The sequence below is a fragment of the Loxodonta africana genome, chromosome 2 (assembly GCF_030014295.1).
Source record: "Loxodonta africana isolate mLoxAfr1 chromosome 2, mLoxAfr1.hap2, whole genome shotgun sequence".
NCBI lineage: Eukaryota > Metazoa > Chordata > Mammalia > Proboscidea > Elephantidae > Loxodonta > Loxodonta africana.
In genome coordinates this window covers 121,885,280-121,900,441 of record NC_087343.1, presented here as the reverse complement: position 1 = coordinate 121,900,441, position 15,162 = coordinate 121,885,280, and the positions used below count along the sequence as shown (strand labels likewise).

The 15,162-nt window shown below is 39.8% G+C and overlaps 1 long non-coding RNA gene across 1 annotated transcript in view; it reads left to right on the top strand.

Annotated features, from left to right (window-relative positions):
* The first annotated feature begins 933 nt into the window (after nucleotides 1-933).
* Nucleotides 934-15,162, top strand: part of LOC135228496 (uncharacterized) — a 145,218-nt gene continuing 130,989 nt past the window's right edge. Inside the window, exons 1-2 of the long non-coding RNA XR_010319060.1 lie at nucleotides 934-2,562; nucleotides 3,259-3,328. This is a non-coding gene — a long non-coding RNA (uncharacterized LOC135228496). The remainder of the gene's footprint in view (nucleotides 2,563-3,258; nucleotides 3,329-15,162) is intronic.

Here is a 15,162-nt window from a genome sequence, read left to right as displayed (position 1 = left end):
GAGGAAAGAGATGGAGTATGCAGTGAGGAGGTCTAGCCTACTGTCCCAACTTGGCTAAAAACTAGCTGCAAGACCTCAGACCTGTCACCTGACCCCACTAATGAACAATTTCCTCATCTGTACAACCAGATAATTACAGCTGTCCTGCCCACCTCAGAGATCTTCAGTGATAACTAACAAGGATTCACTGAGTGATGCTGTGACCAAGATGTTCTGACAGATACTGGGAAACAATTATGTAAAATACAGTGCTCCTGCCATAGGGAATTTTACAGTCTGGCTGGGAAGACAAGGCACTTTCATATGACAAGATAACTAGCACAGGACAAGTGCTGAGTGTGTGGGTTGGACCTTATTCACTGTTGATGCCAAGAGGAAGAATGATCATCACAGACTTGGATTGTGTGGAGAGACCTCATGAAGGACCTTAGCAGAAAAGTTTGTTAGAATATTGGATACTCACAGGATCTCCAGGAGCAACACTCAACTTTGTGCTCAGAGCTGCAGCCACTGCTGGATACAGACCAAAACTGGCACCACCAATACCACCTGACCCAGACACTGGTTAATGCCACTGCTGCCCCTGAAAACTAGATAATGTTACTGCCACTGCCACCACTCTCAACAGAACAGAGAGTCACTGCTTCTTCACAACAAACCCGTTACCATTGAGTCAATTCCAACTCATAACAACCAAATAGGACAGAGTAGAACTGCCCTGTAGGGTTTCCAAGAAGTCCATGGTGGATTCAAACTGCCCACCTTTTGGTTAGTAGCTGTAGCTTTTAACCACTACCCCACCAGGGTTTCCTTACACTAGGCTTCAATTCTAAGCCTGGGATGGGGGCAAATGATTGACACAACCTAGTCATATGTTAACACTCTAGTTTAATGCTGTCCAACAGAAATGCAATACAAACCGTAAGTATAATTTTAAATTTTCTAGTAGCCACAGTAAGAAAAGTAAAAAAAAGATGAAATTAATTTTAATAATATATTTTATATAATTCAATATATCAAAATATTATCATTTCAGCATGTGGCACTAGTAACATTTTAGGTGCTCAGTAGCCACATGTAGCCAGTGGCTAGACTATTTGACAGAATAGCTCCAACTGATAGGGAGGCAGGGAAAATGAGTATACAGACTTTTAGTTTCCATAGTGAGAAGTAGGTTCTGCTTCATGAGGAGAGCGTTTTCCCAAACACATGAAGAGGGCTCAGATACAGTCTTGCAAATGAAAAATAAGGTCAAAGGAAAATCAAGACTGGGTTGTAGAAAATGGGAGATGGTAAACTAAGAACTTTTGTCATTAATTTTATGGTATAGTGATTGGGAACCATTGAAGATTTCTAAACTGAGGAATTACTTTGAAAGATTTAAGAGAAGTATTGTGCAGAGGTAGGTATAAGTCTACGAATGCCAGAATTGGAATTAGAAGTCCTAAAGAGCCCTGGTAACGCAGTGGTTAAGCACTTGGTGAAAGAAAGACCTGGCGACCTGCACCCATGAGGATTACAGCCTAGGAACCTCTATAGAGCCGATCTACTTTGTCCAATGGGGGGTTGTTTTGAGTTGGAATCAACACAATGGCACACCACAACGGCAACAGGTTTTAGTTAAGCAACAGGTAGTGCAATGGTTCAGTGCTCGGCTGCTAACCAAAAGATCAGCAGTTCAGTTCGAACCTACCAGCTATTCCTCAAGAGAAAAGACCTGGTGATCTGTTCCTACGAAAATTACAGCCTAGGAAGCCCTATGGGGCAGTTCTACACTGTTTTATGGGGTCCCTAAGAGTTGGAATTGACTTGATGGCAAATAACAACAGGTTTTAATTATGCTTCCTCTCCGAGCAGCCTTAGGCAGTGGTTTCTCTGGATTTCTTATTTTCAGAAATGAGGATGATAATATCTATCTCTCAGGCTTGTTGTGAAGATTTAATAAAATAGTGTGTGGGAAATGCCTTGCACCTGGTAGGTGCTCCATAAGTATTACTTAAATCTGAATGAATCGGAGTATCTGGTTAGAGGGTTAGACAAACAGCAAGGAGTTTGGACTATTTCCCAAAAGCCAAGAAGAACATTCTAGGATAAAAAGTAAAAAAATATGCATTCCAGATATCTCAACTCTACTTCAGCTTGGACAAGTTAAAATGTATAGGCTGTTTCCTAAGTAGCTCATTTCTTCTCTGAAGACTTTACTAGTCATCCCTGGCTAGAGATGATCTCTCCTTCCATGGCTATATGGAGAAAAACCTAAGTTCCACTTTTCATACCAAATTGTAAAGGTCAATCAAATCCATGCAATCTATCATCTGTTCTGTTCCCTTCTGTTCCATTTCAGTTCTGAACCAGCTGCACATGAAGCGCTTCTTCCTTTGACCCTAGCCGCCTGAAGCTAGGTCAGATCTCACAAGTTAAAGGACACAGTCCTCTAGACTGCCAACTCTGCCCAAGACTTCAGATGCCAGTCACAACCTCGGAGGTCCCCAGGGCTCCCCTCACTTCTGACCTGCTGGCTACAAATTTAGGGGCTCCCTCTACCCCACGAGGATACCAGTTGTAAGCTCAGGGGTCCCCAGCCTGTGCCCTCACTTCCAGCCTCTTGGTTCCTCGACTCTCTTCAGTTCAATAATTTGCTAGACTGTCTCGCAGAACTCACTGAAAGTGCTATACTCACAATTATAGTTTTCTTATAGCAAAAAAGGATACAAATGAAAAGGTGCATAGGGCGAGGTTTGGGAAAGTTCCCCTGAAGAAGTTTCCATGTCCCAAAAAGGGACTGGACGGCACTGGGTTTTTTTTTTTTACCTTCCGACATTCATGGATTTTTTCACCAACCAGGAAGCACACGGAGCTTCTGCATCCAGAGCTTTTATTGGGGCCTCACTGCATAGGCGCAATTGATAGAATCATGCCCCCTTCTGTGAGATCAGCTGATTTCATGCAGTGCTCTTTCTAGCCTGGCCAGCCACCAGCTAAGTCACCTCATTAGCATAAACCCTCAGGTACGCCTGGAGGCCTCATCAAAGACACTTCAATTACTGAGGAAATTCCTAGGTTTTAGAGGTTGTCTCTCAGGAACCAAGGACAAAGACCAAATCCTTTGGGTAATGTTAATGTAAACCCCACAGTGCACTAGAGTACTCCTTTAGGTAGTATGATGTTGTTTGTTGTGCTCGTGTCTTATCTTCTTTACTACATACATCGATGAGGGCAGAGACCATGGTAATTCATCTTTGTATCTATCCCCCACAGTGCCCTAACCTAAACTGGGAGCATCCAAAAAACAAGATCAGCAAAATTCGATAATTTTAGAAGCTGAACGGTAAGTACTGAGTGTTCATTATACTGTTCTTGTTACTTTTGTAAATGCTTGTAAATTTGCGTAATAAAGTTTTGAGTTTTTTAAAAAACATCCAAGAAAGTTCTGCTTCAAGATGGCATATTAAGTAACATCTTAAAAAAAAAGGTGTTTATTTCCGTTTTCCTGGCTATCCAGCTAAAATATCAGTAGTTGGGGCAGATTTTTGATGAAACTAATGAAGGTTAAGCTTCAAGGACCCTTACTTGCAACAGCCATTTCCAAAGCCCTGGAAGGTACCTTAGCAACACGTTTACATGGTAATAAATTTTTGCAAAATTTGCAAAAGTAATATCTTCTAACCACAATCGGTTAAGGCTATTGTCTCTTTTTACTCTGACTTCTCCTCTGTCACAGTTCTCCTCGTCTTAGGTGGTATTGGCTGCAGTCATTTTGGGGATCCATCTAAAAGGAAGTTTGGTTGGGAATACAATTTGTTTGGATTTACTGGGAGGATATTTATGAGATTCCGTACGTAAAATCTTATTGTTAACCATCGTGGTGGAGGAATAGCTTTTAGGAATACTCGTACAGCCTACTGTCTGATGCTCCCAGTGTTGTAAGAAGGCACAGGGTCAGAGGATGTGTTAAAATATGGACACGTCCTACGCACTTGTATCAGAAGTATGTACATAGTCAGAAGCTAGTCTGTAGGAAATTTTTCAAATTTTACAGTTCATATATAAAAGAAACCTGATAGGTTTCCTGAATTTGACTTAAAAAAAAAAATAGTCTTTAAAAATTGCAAGCCATTACTAATAGCAAATTGTCAAACTGAAAAAAATTTTGTAATCTCAATAATAAAAAAAAAAATTTTATGAACCATGCTAGAAAAAAGACTGAATTAGCTTTCTATTCTATTTTGCTTTAAGATAAAGCAAAATCATAACTGCAAGAGTCAATTAAAGTGTATTTAGACAAGAATGGAAAACCCTGGTAGCATAATGGTTAAGAGCTACTGGTGCTAACCAAGAGGTCAGTGGTTTGAATCCACCAGGCGCTCCTTGGAAACCGTATGGGGCAGTTCTACCCAGTCCTATAGGGTCGCTATGAGTCGGAATCGACTTGATGGCAACGGGTTTGGCTTTTTTTGGTAGACGAGAATGTAGAAGTATATCTGGTAGTAAAATAGCAAACATTACTTTTCTGGATTTTGTGATGCTTGTGAATTTTGTATCAGCATTCTAAAATTTGTAATTTATTATGATTTATATTCTTGCATTCCAAATATATATTCATTTTCTTAACTAAATTTGTATTCAAATTTTTATATTATTATGATCATTTTTCAACAGCGCACCCCAAATTTCATATCTCATAAAACATGGATCTCTGCGATTATAGTTGGGGAATTAAACATCCTCCCTCAGCAACGAATAGAAGTGACAAACCTAAAAATCCATGACCACTGAGTCGGTTCCAACGAATACTGACCCTATAGGACAGAGCAGAACTGCCCCTTTGGGCTTTCAAGGCTGTAATCTTTAGAAAAGCAGACTGTCACATCTCCTACAGGGCAGCTGGTGGGTTTGGTTAGCAGCTGAAAGCTTAACCACTGTACCATCAGGGCTTTTCAAACCAAACTCGTTTCTATCAAGTCTGATTCATAATGACCCTATAGGACAGAGCAGTACTGCCCCATAGGGGTCCCAAGGTCATACTCTTTACAGAAGCAGACTGCCACATCTTTTTGCCACCCCATGGCTCCTGAATTTAAACTGCCAACCTTTTGGTTAGCAGCTAAGCACTTAACCACTGTGCCACCAGGACTCCAAGCCATTGCTGTTGAGTTGATTATGACTCATAGTGATCCTATAGGACAGAGTAGACAGAAAATCATCAAAGATATGGAAGAACTGAACAACACAATCAACAGACTGGATCTAGACATTTATAGGACATTCTAATGAACAGCAATAGAATGCACATTTTTTCAGGTGCCCATGATAGACCATAACCTACGTCATAAAACAAACCTCAATATATTTAAAAGAATTAATATCATGCAGAATATGCTCTTTGGTCATAATGGAATTGAACTAGAAATCAATGACAAAAAGGTGACAGGGAAATCTTTAAATACTTGGGAATTAAATAACACTTCTATATAACACCTATGTCAACGAGGAAGTCTCAAAGGAAAGAAAATACATGGAAGTGAATAATAATGAAAGTACAACATAGCAAAAATTTCAGGACACAGCTAAAGCTGAGAGAAAAATTTATATCACTGCCTTAATTATCTAGTGCTGCTGTAACAGAAATAATACAAGTGGATGGCTTTAACAAAGAGAAATTTATTTCCTCACGGTAAAATAGACTAAAAGTCCAAATTCAGGGCATCAGATCCAGGGGAAGGTTTTCTCTCTCTGTCTTATCAATCTTTCCCTGGACTAGGCGCTTCTCTGCGCATGGACCCCAGGTCCAAAGAGTATGCTGTGCTCCCAGCCCTACTGCTTTGGTGGTATGAGGTTCCCAACTCTTTGCTTCCTTCCCTTTCCTTTTATCTCTTGTAAGATAAAATGTGGTGTAGGCCTTACCCCAGAGAAACTCCTTTTACATTGGATCAGGGATATGACCTTAGTCAGGGTGTTACCATCCCACTCTAATCCTGTTTAACATAAAATTACAATCACAAAATAGAGGATAACCACACAATACTGGGAATCATATTCTAACCAAGTTGACACATGTTTTTGGGGGACACAATTCAATCCATAACAATCACCAAATGATTATATTAGAAAAGTGGGACAGTATCAAGTCAATAATTTGATTATTGAAACTAGAAGAAGAGCAAAATAAACTCAAAGAAAGCGGAAGGAAGAAAATAATATAGATGAGAGCAGAAATCAATGAAATTGAAAAGGAAAATAATAGAGAAAATCAATGGAACAAAAAACTGGTTGGTAATCTCTAGCCAGACTGACAAAAAGAGGTAAGACACAAGTCATCAATATCAGTAATAAAACAGGGGATATCATTATAGAGCCTGCAGCCATTGAACGGATGCTAAGGGAATACCATGCATATCTTTATATTCATTAATTCCACAACTTAGAAGAAATGGACCAATTCCTTGAAAAACACAAGTTACCAAAACTCAAACAACATGAAATAAAAATGGTCCTATAACCATTAAAGAAATTGAATTTGTAATTAAAATGCTCTGGAAAAAGAAATCTCCAGGTTCAGTGGTTTCAATAGGGAATTCTACAAAACATTTAAAGAATTAACACCCATTTCACACACTCTCTTCCAGAAAATAAAATAGGAGGGAACACTTACCAACTCATTTTATGAAGCCTGTATTACTCTGATTTAAAAACCAGACAAAGCCAGTACAAAAAAACAAAAGTACAGACCAATGTCTCTCAAGAACATAGGTGGAAAAATCCTCGACAAATATTAGCAAATAAAACACAACAATGTATAAAAAGAATTCTACACCATGATTGGTATGGGATATATGCCCTTTTATACATTCTTATTGGCCAGGAAGCTGATCCAGGTTTTATCATGAATAAGGGTTGAATTTTATCAAATGCTTTTACTGTATAAATTGATAATGATTGTTTAATAATAGTTTTTAACATTTATTGCCATATGGTCACCAAAAATAAAATATAATAAATTACATTCAATTTGTTTCTAGCAGAAAAGTATGATAGGATTATTAACAGAAGACTTTCAGATACTTCCACTTCTGGATGAGATAGAGTAACAAGTACTGGATATATCCCCATGCTTTCAATAACCAAAACACTGGACAAAATATCTGAAGAATGTTTTTGAGGCACTGGGCATTTGACAATGAGAGATTAGAAAAAAATGTCTTGGGTGCTCTCTCTCTCACTTGTTCATACTAAGGGAAATCAGCTGCCATGTTGTGAGCAGCCCTATGGAGAGGCCCACGTGGCATGCAACTGAGGGAGGCTACTGCCCAGAAACCACTGAGAACCTGAGATTTTCAGTGCAACGGTTCACAAGGACCTGAATCCTGCCAACAATCATGTGAGTGACTGTGAAAGCGGACCCTTCCGCATTCAGTCCTTCAGATGCTATCACAGCCTTGGCTGACAGCTTCATGAGAGACATCGAGCCTGAGGCACCCAGCTAAACCACACCCAAATTCCTAACCATAGAAACTGAAATAGTAAATATGTCTTGATTTAAGATGTTGAGTCTCAGTAATTTGTTATACAGCAATAGAAAAAATGACATAGAAAGGCATACAGGAGAAGATACTAATTCCATTTCTGACACGACTGGAATTGGTCATAGAGCAGGCTTAAAAATCTGTCATCATGAAACCAATTACACATTTTTATTCTTTTTCTTCTATCTCCTGTATTTGCATCAACTTTTCATTCATGATACAACAAACTGTCCTTCTAAGGTCTGCCTATTCCTTAAAGCTTTCCAACTAGAATAACTGAAAGTAACAAAGTCAGCAGCCAGAGATGCTGTTCTGTGCTTTCCCATCTAATGATAGAGAAAAACAAAACACTCCATCTGGGTAGAAATTGATAATTAGCCATATCCAATTCCTGGACATCTGGTTTTAAATGAAATTGAACATAGTAATGTCTGTTTCCTCAGCATTCTTTTACCGAAAATGCTATTTATTCTGTGAGCCTTTAAAGGGACAGCACCAATGCAGTTCTGAATATCAAGTTACTAATGATTTTTTTCATATTCCCAAAGTGTTATATATTTATAGTAGATAATTTGGAAAATACAGAAAATCACAAGAAGGAAACAAATCTTACCATCTAAGATAATTTAACATTTTGTAAATATCTTTCCAGATTTCAATTTAAAAATAAAAGTTTGGGAATAACAATTTTCTCCCTCAACAATACATTCTCATTAAAAAGGGGAATATTTTAGTGAATGGAATCTAATGAAAAAATAAAATATTTGTTCCAGTAAAATCCATATCCATTTCTTCATACAGTTTATGGTTGACTGATGGGATTGGTAATTCAACCCTAACAATGGTCTGAACAGATCAGGGAACACCCCACGAGGTTAAAACAGACGCAGCAGCCTTTTGAGAGCAGTGGGGCTCAATTTGCACCCACTGTTCCTTCATGCTGCCACTGCTGCCCCAGAAGTTATGAAGTGGTTCGTAGACATGCACCAATATCTTTGGCATGCTGGAGAGGGCTCAAAAAAGCTCAAGAGGGCTTACTGTTAAATTTCAGGAATTTTGTGATCTGGCTATTAAATATTGCCATTATTAAAAATTAAATTATATAAACTTAATCCAATTCTGACCCATAGCAACCCTATAGTACAGAGTATAACTTTCCCATAGGGTTTCCAAGGCTATAAATCTTCATAGAAGCAGATTGTTACATCTTTCTCCCATGGAACAGCTGGTGGGCTGGAACCATCAATCTTTCAGTTAGCAGCGGAGCACTTTAACCACTGTACCACCAGGGCTTCCTGATATAAACTTACAATTAAATAAATTATATTGAAAACAAAGGTAATAAATACTTAAAGCTCATTATCACTTTTTGTCATGGATTGAATTGTGTCCCCCCAAAAATGTGTGTATCAATTTGGCTGGGCCACAATTCCCAGTATTGTGTGATTGTCCACCATTTTGTTATCTTATGTGATTTTCCCGTTTTTTTTTTTGTAAATCCTGCCTCTGTGATGTTAATGGGTTTTATGATGTTAATGAGGGGGAATGAGCGTCAGTTGTATTAGTGAGGCAGGCCTCAATCTAGAAGATTGAATTGTCTTGAGCTGGTTTCTTTTGGAATATGAAAGAGAGAATTGAGCAGAGGGATAGGGAGACCTGCACCACCGAGAAAGCAGCACTGGGAGCAGAGCACGTCCTTTGGACCTGGGGTTCCTACTTGGGGAAACTCCTAGTCCAGGGGAAGATTGATGACAACGACCTTCTATCAGAGCTGACGGAGAAAGCTTTCTCCCGGATCTGACATCCTAATTTTGGACTTTTAGCCTACTTTACTGTGAGGAAATAAATTTCTCTTTGTTAAAGCCATCCACTTGTGGTATTTCCGTTATAGCAGCACTAGATAACTAAGCTATTTTTAATCATTTTACTACAGTTTGCTATCACCTGTGCTTCTGGTGTTATTTCCATCTGATACATCTTTATGGTGGAAATACTGTGTATTGGTATGCTGGTGCACATCTCATCTCTACTCCAAGTTCAGTGATTTCACATGTGTAGGTTGAAATTGGCCAGAATGAGAATATTTATACCCTGGCAATTGGCAAATGTAACAAATTTGGCCTTGATTTATTGCTTTGTTGGCTGTCTAGTGATGGATAAAACATTAACACTGTAGATTAAACTTAGAAGTATGTATTGTAAATAGTACAAAGATTGGGGAAATATTCTTCCAGTATTAAAAAACTATTATCAAATTCATCCAAGTCACTTGCATCATTGATGAATGAGTGAAGTTGCTACATATATCTTTGTTGTTCACCTTTATCTCCTCATAAACATCATTGAAAATATTAACCAAGGTTCTTGTCACTACCATACTTGTTTCTTATTGACAATAGGTTGGCTGCCACACAAGAGCTGAGCAAAAATCAATGAAACATTCTGTGAGGATCAATTGACCGTATAGAATTTATATAAAGAATATTGCCTATTTTATTACAGTAATGTAAATGTGTACTATACACTCTTTACATCACTAAAATTTAAAATAAACCTGTGTGTGTGTGTTTAAGATAGCTGGATGTTAAACATTTCCTAGTACTCTACTGATCAGAAGCAAATGCTTCCTTTTGCCATATTCAGGTAGCCTCCAGCAGATCCCTTCAGCTAGGCATCAGCTGGTGAATAAATAAAAAATAGGAGGACTAAAACCCAGTGCCGTCGAGTCGATTCCGACTCATTGCAACCCTATAGGGGTTTCCCAAAATAGGAGGAAGAGGGAGAGAAAAATAAGAACTGGGGGAGAAGCAGAAAAGGGAGGAAGAGTAGAAGTGAAGAAAGCGAAGAGAACGCTCCCCCGTCATGCCCTGTGCAGTATCCTGCCTCTGCTCCATCTTTCAGCATCAGTCAGCTGCTATCCACAAGAAAGGAGACAACCCATTGCAAAACCCTTTAGAAGCCCCAGAGTCACAAATATGCCAGGGGTTAGCTGGCAGTCCCACTAATGGCGGAGCTAAGGAGCCAGTCTCCATCTTTAATAACCATGTCGACTCTGGGTCAGAGTTTACTTATTTTTTTGTTTGTTCTGTTTTTAACATTTTAGAAATTGACTTACACATTACATAAGTGAAATTCGTCTTTTTTAGTGTACAGTTTAAAAGTTAAGTTTACTGAGATAAAATTTACATACAATAAAATTCACCATTTTAGAGTATGACCCTATACGTTTTGACAAATGCATTTGGTCACATAACTGGTACAACGAACAAGATACAGGACACTTCTATCCCCTCCACAAATTCCCTTACATCTCTTTGTGGTCAACCTGTTTTTCTACACCCAGTTGCTGGCAACCACCGATGTGTTTTCTATTCCTATAGTTTCGTTTTATCCAGAATATCACGTAAGTTGTAAATGGACTCATAGTATGCAGCTTTTGAGCCTGGCTTTTTTCATTTGGCATAATGTATTTGAGATTCCCCAAGTTGTGTATACCAGTAGTTCATTTAGTTTTATTGCATTATTTGGATGTACCAGAGTAATCCATATAACAGGTGAGGACATGAGAGTTGTTTTCATTAAGGGACAATATGAATGAATCCACAATAAACATTCACATACAGGTTTTGTGTGGATTATATTTGAGTTAATACCTAGGAATGAGATATATACATATGTATACATGTATCTATCTACCTATCTGTCTATTTAGAGTTTTAATATGGGATATTCTACCCCAGAGGCTACCAACTACTCTTTTCTGGGAGGAAATGGGTAGCTCAGGGGGCCACAGACACCATTCTTACCACTTCCCAGAGTTTAGTAATTTCCTGAGACAGGAAGCTTTGAAGAAGGCTCCGGGCCTAGGCTTGCTCCACTTTGAACTGAAGGAAACAAGTTTTTGTCTTATTACTAGCTAGCCTGCTCACCGTTTACCTTGTATGTCTGAGTACAAGACAATCCAGAATATAAGTAAATTCCTCTTTTTTTAAAATTCAATAAATTGATTATTTTAAAAGTTGTTTAGGCCAACTTGAATATACAATTCTAAGCACATAGACAAAAAAAGTCAAATGTCTTTTTTTAAGACATTTTAATTAACAATTATTTTTAATTAGCAATTATTCATGACAAAAGTTTATATGATATAAAATGGCATATACATTTGGGGACATTGTTTTTTTCCCTCCTGCATATCATGACATAGTTCTACTTAAGTTCCTCACATGTGTCTTTGCCAACACTAGAATCACTTCTTAAGTCATCTAACCCAGTTTTTTCAGAGCACATCAATTTTACTTCCATCTGTGTTATCTGAAATATAGCACTTTTCGAATCTCTGCATGAAGCTGTCTTCAGGATTTTATTAAAAGTCACAAGTACCTATCTGCACAACATTAGAGTAGTTGGCATTTTTATTAATTTTGAACCTGTGTATTTATGATTTCTACCTTGTGATTTTTTTTTTTAAGTAAACATTTCTAGGAATTTTATTGTCCCCCTTCCAGTTTCCCCATCAAGGAGAATGCCAGGAGAGAAGGGAGAAAAGTCAAACACTAAAAACCCTAAGACTCTAAGTGCAGGAAACCAAAACCCACTGCCGTCGAGTTGATTCCGACTCATAGCGACCCTATAAGACAGAGCAGAAGTGCCTGATGGAGTTTCCAAGGAGCGCCTGGAGGATTCGAACTGCCGACCTCTTGGTTAGCTACCGTAGCACTTAACCACTACACCACGAGCGTTTCCTCCAAGTGCAGGGGAGTGTGAAAAGGAGGAACGGAGTGACAGGGACCATTAAATATGGTTGAATCAACTGCCAGGAATGCCTTCTGAGGCAGGAGGGTGAGTCCTGGGAGTGGAATAAAGCAAGATTGGCTGCAGCGTGACAAGGACAAACTAAGGACCAGGGTCCTGGTTTCTGTCCTTCTTGCCTGATGAAGCAGAGCTGGATTCAGAGTTAAGAGTCTCACCAATATCCCCCACCCATTGAACAGGTCAAGGTTGCTTATGTTTTGATTACTTACCTGTAAGTCCTGGGCTTTGTTTCTGCCTTTTCACGTGGAGTCTTTCAATATCTGTATGGGATGCAAAGCAGAGTGTGTACCTTTCTGCTTCTGTCTCCATGGAAGGAAACTTAGTGCCTTTCTTCGCCTTCCTGAAGAGGGTGTGTCATTCTTGATGGCCAGGAAGGCTTTTTTGTGGTCTGATTTTCACTCTGCCTCCTGGGGTCATTCTCACTTGCCTTGAAATATCCCTCTTTGCAGTCAAATTGAGTTCACACGGGTCTTCTCAGGCTCTTTTGCCTGGATCCTTGCCCTGTTCTATTTTCCCTGTGTCTTGTATGATGTGTGTGTGTGTGTGTGTGTGTTTGCCTTTGGGCATCTGTGTTAGTCAAGGTCCAATCAGGAGCTTGTCCAATCAGGGAAAGTTAAAATGAAGAATCTTTATAATGAGGAATTTGTGTAGCAGGAGATTGACTAGTCAAGTGTAAAAAAGAACTCTAAAAAATGCAGCAATACCAGATATAAAGTCATGACTTCTAGGGCTGAGATAGAGTATGTTTCAACTAGACTGAGTTCCAGATTCAGACATTCTTGGAGAGAGTGCAGCCATGGCACACTGAATGACAAAGTTTGCTGAGGTGCTGTGTGGGTAGAACTCCCTGGAATCTACCCTCTGAGTTGTGAGAGGAAGCCATCCATGGGGAGATGCCATGCCAGAAACACTCACTGAAAAACTGCTTTCTGGATGGCCAAGGTATGCTACCAATGGGGAGGTGTTGCGTCCTGGAACTCTCTGCAAAGCTGCCTGCAGGGGTGCTGGAGGGAGTAATTAGGAGGGAGGTGCTGTGCTTGCAGTACTCCATTGCAAAGCTATCTGAGAGGGTGAGCAATGGAGGAGGTGGGAGGAAGCCCCAGGTGTTCTGTGTCTCCAGCTGTGGAGACCAAAGATACTTCTCGAGGTTTCCACAGAACTCCTAAAGCTGGCTGCCCCAGAAGACTACTCCCAGGAAACACAGCTCCTTGTGACTGACACTTGAGGGCCTTGCACATTAAGACCTATATTCCTCCAGGCTAGTCAGCTTATTAACTGTTAAGAAAAGGTGTACCTTCTCCTCCTCCTTGCCAAATGCCCCCTGGCCTAGTTTCTAGATCCAGCATTCCTACTCCAGAGGCACCTTCCTTTTGTTTGGAAACAAGGGGTCAGAGGTTTTGAAGTTATCAGTGTCAGGGGCGAATGAGTCAGCAAGCAAAGTAAGGATGGGTTTACTTGCACTTATTTACTAATCTCTAGAGAACAACTTCAGTTTGATGTGGTGTAGTGAAACCCACGAGAAATTGTTCACTACAGATTAGTAAGTAAGCACAAGTAAGCCCGTGTTTACCGTGCTTATTGGATAATCTGCCCTTGTCAGGGATTGTAAATTTGATAAGAAGTTTTGAGTAGGAAGGTGCTGTGGGGTTAGGAGAGAGACAGATGCCAAACACACCTAGAAGCAGAATATTCGATGTGGTAAAAAAAAAAAAATGTAACTTGTTCACTAGAGATTAGTAGGTAAGCACAAGTAAGCCCATGCTTACTTTGCTTATTGGATAATATGCCCATGTCAGTGATCAAAGAGGTTTATATTGCTGCCCCTTTGCCCATGGAAAAGAAGCTGAGGCCAGCAAGAACCATGAGCTCCACGAGTCGTTGGGATGCTGGTGAAAGTTGATAGAATTTGAAGCTTCAAAGCAATTTGTAAACTCGACCAAGAAAGTACTGAATTTTGCTAGAATATTAAAATTTAGACTTTAGCTATTTTTACTAAGAATAAGGACAGTGTTTGAGATTTCCATTTTCTTTGAAAGATTGCTCCAAAACCTATCCACTGCTTATATTTGAACGAATTGTTTAAAAAAAATTACATGGTTTTGAAATAAAGAGTAGATTGTGCTAAGACAATATATCTTTAAATATCTCAAATCACAGAAAAGAGATAAGATTCAGGGAATGGGGCCTGGAAGAGGAGTGCAAGGGAGTTTAGCTGAGAATATTTATGCTGCTACCTGGCCCTCCTCCCTCACGCCTACTCTGCAGCCTCAAACACTTCGGCTTTTTCTCCGTAGGAGATAGACTCCTGGATAAATTTGGAAACCCTAGAGCAGATGGGGCCTTTGACTTTATCTGGAGCTCTGAGAGGAAACCACCCTCTGAGTACATCTTGCCGACACTGAGTGATGGCTCTAGAGTAGAAGTGGTGGTATGGCAAATTAAACAGAGAGAAGGCTGAAGACAGTGCTCATGGCTTGGGCATGGAAGAAGGGGACCTAGGCGTTTCTACAGGCCCAGCAGTGGGCGTGATAGCGATTGTCTTGCCTTGCGGCAAAGTGACCCTATAGCCTAAGCTGTAGGGTGGGCAGCCCAAAGAATCAAGATGAGGCTAAGTCACCGAGCTTTGAGCTTCATTAGTGCCAGGAATGGGAGTGGGGGGTGGGGGTGGGGGGTTACCACACTGAGAAAAGAGACTACAAGTTATTCCCAGCTGCAGCTGCAAAACCTTCAGGTACACCAAGGACAGAGACACCTGGGGTACAGAACTTGAGCTAGACACTCCTCCCCTGATGTTCTTGTTCTTGCCCAGCACCCAGATATATCC